Below are 4,935 nucleotides of genomic sequence, written 5' to 3'. Positions count from 1 at the left end.
TGTCATCATCCTCTCTCACTTTCCTTACTTGAATATTGTCTATGTATTACCCATGTATAGTTGCTTGGTTTTTCGTTTATATGTAAATGTATGATGAGAATGAGAGTGTGGTTTGGGGTTCTTTATTTTATCTTCATATTAATTTATGAGGTTGAGACTTGTCCAACCCGGGGAACCTGCACGAATATGTATATGCTAAAAATGCATTCTCATGTCATTGCGTTAGTTTCCTTCTTAATCACCCAATCAGAAGCCCTAACAAGTGCCTCGTTATGTTGCTTCATTTCTTCCATACCCAACGGTGGAAGATTTTTCCTTATAACAATCCAAGAAATAACATTCTATGCTGTATATAAATTGTATTCTACAAAAGATTTTAAAAGCAAATACCATCTCAAATATGGCTTTGGAGATTTTAGCTTTGGCTCTTGCATGAGTCCAGGCTCCCCTCTGGCCCACATTGAAACTTGAAGTCAGTTATTTTCTATTTCTTGATTTTAAATCTGATGAAGACGTGTATGCATATAAATGTTACATACATATATGTGTACATGAGAATTTTCTTTTCTCTTTTATGTTTCCACACTTTATTTTACAAATTTTCATATACATATGAATGCATATATACATGTGTTCTATTTTCTCTTCCTAGAACCTTTTGTTCATTTTTCAAGATAAATGTCTTATCCTACAAATTTCTTATATGTATATATATGTACATATATATATATATATATATATAATCTTTTTCTTTCCATCTCTATTTAAGTTAAGACTTCATTTTTAAATGCTTATACAAATACGTATACCTACATATGGAGAATATGTATCTCCTTTTATTTCAAAATCTTTCATCTAATGATCTTTATAGACTTTCTCTCTCTCTCTCTCTCTTTCTTTTTATAAGAATGTTGCATATCCTCCACTCCTTTAAACATTTTCTCATGATCTTTTATTTACAGACTTCACTAAGATAAAAATCAAGTAATGACCCAATATTGGATTCATGCTTGATGGTCTACAACCCCAAACTGTTTTCAAAAAGTTTTTCTTCTTATATATGATATTTATCAAAACAAAAATCTTAGATGAATGTTATGGTAGGAATGCTCTTACTTGAATGTTATGGTAGGAATGAATGATTTTTTTTCCAATCATATAGGATCCATGCATTCATGCATTCTCACCCACTTAATTTCACTTATGATCACAAGCACCTCTCGAAAAGAACTTAAGCAATATGAGATGGAGCTCTAACTAGGTGGTAACCGAATTAGAGCAAAATCTCAAAACTACTGCCAAATTTTCCTTCCTTTCTTCGACTGTTGAAATTTACATGCTTTCAACAAGGTTGATCAGTTGATTACTAAGCCGAATAAGAAGTGAAATAGGTTTTATAAAAAAGTACTAGCATTTCTACTATTAACTTTAAAAAAAATTGAAAAATGTTAAAAGTTAGAGGGAAATAAGTAAATGAGTAAGTGATAAGGCAAGATAAGCAACAACTAAAAATTACAGAATGGGAACAAGCAATTTGACATTTAGAAAATATGAAAAATGCCAAAAATGGAAAACCACCTTTTTTATTTTTGCATTTTTTTCAAAAAAGATTATTTTTCTACCATTTTATTTAGCAGACTTATTTTTCATGTTTTATCACTGTTTTTTCAAAAAAAAAAGATGTGTTTTTTATATTATTTTACTACCTAATTTTGGTTGTCATCAATCATAACCTATATGTAAGTGGTGGTTCTTGTCATTCATGAAAATATTGCTTGATTAGTGCAATATGGGGAGCCACAAACCGAATCGGCTGATTCTGATAACACTAATATCGATGATTTGATCTTTGGTAATAGCTCTATTGTAAATGTCCAACAGGTTGGGCTGCACAATGAGCCAAGGCAACTTGGGCTCAACTTAAACCCGCTATAAAAAACTCAGCTTGTGCTGAATGTGCTTAAACACGCATGTTGAATGATTTAGTGGAATGAAATCACAAGCTTGTATGTACATAAAAGACATTTAAGTTATTTACTTGTTGTATTTTAGTTAAATTCTTTTGATTAAGTACTAGGGATGAAGCTAATGCATAGATTCCATTTTTAACTATATGAACTGGTGATTTCAATCATTTAAATCGTTCTTTATAGAAGTAATAAACAGTGAAACACATTAGGTTAACTATAAGGGATCAATTGAATGACCTGAATCACAAAATAATGCGTGAATGTGCTTAAACATGCATGTTGAATGATTTAGTGGAATGAAATCACAAGCTTGTATGTACATAAAAGACATTTAAGTTATTTACTTGCTGTATTTCATGCGTTTATTATAATTTAATGTTAGATAGCAAGGTGTATATCATTGTGGTTTTATGTTAATTTAAACCATCAAGACACTTATTTTTTCAAATAAGTTGATGGGAACATTTGAAAATTTATGTAAACATATGGGGATGAGAAGAAATACAAGATATTTTCACTGTTGATTAAGAGTAAACTTCTGTTAGTTAATAATAGCTTACGTATAATTATTAAGATGGAAAGACTAAAAGTACTTTCCATATAAACAAATCAATTAGCTCATTAATTTCCATTATCGGCCACTGTGACAACACCAAATAACATACATATGTGGTTAACTATGTCGCCACCAGGTATGCCCTGTTATTAATGCATGAAATCATAAAAGATTAAAATTGATGTTGCTTTAACTTAATTATAGAATTATTAGGCGAGCGTAAATGTTCGTTGAAAGGGTACTATATATATATATATATATATAATATAAAAAAAAAAAAAAAAAAAAAAAAAAAAAAAAAAAAAAAAATATATATATAATATATATATATATATATTAGTTTACCATGGAACAACTGCGTAGTTTTTCTAATAACAAAAGTTGGGCGTACTTTTCTGAGTTGTCAGATGCTTTCTGGTGGTACTACGAATTCTTCATTCTGGATCTCGGACTCGATCTGATTGGACCCAAATGTCTTTGTTGACCTAACCAACGTCATGAAGTATCATTAATTTGGTTCTGCGAATGCACTTTGATTAGGTATGTAAATGGATTTACTATGTTTAACTACTACATGACCTGATTTTGGATCCATTTTTTGGTGCAGAAATTTGGAGCAAACAGGTTTAGATTGGTAATGCGCTTTCATAAGTGAATGAGAATGGGAGTCCAATGTTCCAGTGGGATCCAATAAAATGTTAATTGATACGTATACATATGAATGTCGGATCTGAACTTTTTTTAAATTAGCATAGGAGATAAAGACCCAACCAATTTGTTTTCATAGCAGCTAGTGGAAGAACATTTACTGTTTTACTCCATTTTGCTGAAAGAAAGTGTTTCTAGCGGGGTGTTGGGAAACACAATAAAAGGTCAGAAGCAAAAGCAGATCCCTTGTTTTCCAAATAAATGTACATGATTGGTTTATTTATGTCATTCTTCCACAGGGGAAGCCTTCCATGGTATCATTTTAAGCCTGGCGACCACCTCCTTCATCTCCACTCTCTCCGTTGGTGATTTCCTTGAACAAGACAACCCTATCTCCATGATCATGACAAGCATTTCATTTCGAAGAGTTTCTCAGTCATTTTGCTCCACAAGACGGCCTTCTGCAACATGATCTGAAACCGTTTCATGGTTATTTTGCTTCAGAAGATGACCATCTATGACATCTGAAATTGCAAGCGAAAATGCTTCAGCCACCCACTGCGTCAAAGTAAAGTCGCCATCAAAACGTTCATCGGTAGGCTTTCTTGTGGTAAACACCTCAAGCAGAAGAATCCCATAGCTGTAGACATCTGCTTTGGTCGACACATTTCCAGCGGCCCCGAATTCTAATTCATCCACTCAACAAGGCCAGACATGATCATGGCAATATTAGGTAGACAATGCACATTGTCGTTAATGAGATGGTTTCAGAAATAAATAAATCCATGCAAAAAATTAGGACTAATTATTTTTTTATTTAATGGTTTACATATAAGTCCATTTTTTGTTTCCATGCATTTATAAGGAGGAAGTGAAAATTTACTAAAGAAAGAAACATATTTAAAAGGGAAACTTGCTGGCATTTCTGTTGTGTTTGTGTGCATGCACATCTCCGTTAATAATTTGGTTCCATCACTATCTTAGTTGGATTCAGACTTGTATTTAAATGTGAAATTGCTAGTGATCATCCTCTTTCACTTATTTCTCTTTTCATAATAAATTCCAAGTAGCAAAATTAAAGCATGATATTTGGAAATTATGGATGGTGATAAAATTTCCTCTCCATGGTAAGCTGGACAAAGTTGTCTAAGAAACAGTTCAAGCAATAACACTTGCCTATAACTGTGAAAAGCAAAGAATTTGTGACAGGACAAAGAGTTGGTACCTGGCACAATGTATCTGGTGGTTCCAAGGGTGCTTGTAAGAGTTGAAGATTTGTGACCAACTAGCATCTTCGCAATGCCAAAGTCGCCAACATGTGCTGTCATGTTCTCATCTAGAAGCACATTACTTGGCTTTAGATCACAATGAACTATAGTCTCCCAGCAACCACGGTGAAGATATTCTAGAGCACAAGCAACATCAATCATGATATCCAATCTTTGGAAGAGATTCAATCATGATATCCAATCGTTGATGACTCTAAGAAGGATTCAGTGTCTAATTTGGCACATCACATTGCATTCAATGTCAAAACTTTTTGATGCGCCATCAGATAACAAGTTTATGACCTTAACAGCCACCGTTGTTCCATCCATTAAAGTTCCTTTATACACTGAACCAAAGCTTCCACTCCCTAAAAATTTTGCATCACTGAAGTTGTTTGTCGCTTGAGATAACATTCTGCATGTGATCACTGGGATGGTAATTCCATGAAATCTTTCAACCTCCTGATCATGTTTCTCCAACCCCCTCTTTCTA

This window comes from Nymphaea colorata, chromosome 4 (genome assembly GCF_008831285.2).
Source record: "Nymphaea colorata isolate Beijing-Zhang1983 chromosome 4, ASM883128v2, whole genome shotgun sequence".
NCBI classification, from domain to species: domain Eukaryota; kingdom Viridiplantae; phylum Streptophyta; class Magnoliopsida; order Nymphaeales; family Nymphaeaceae; genus Nymphaea; species Nymphaea colorata.
Note: the sequence above shows the minus strand (reverse complement) of the source record.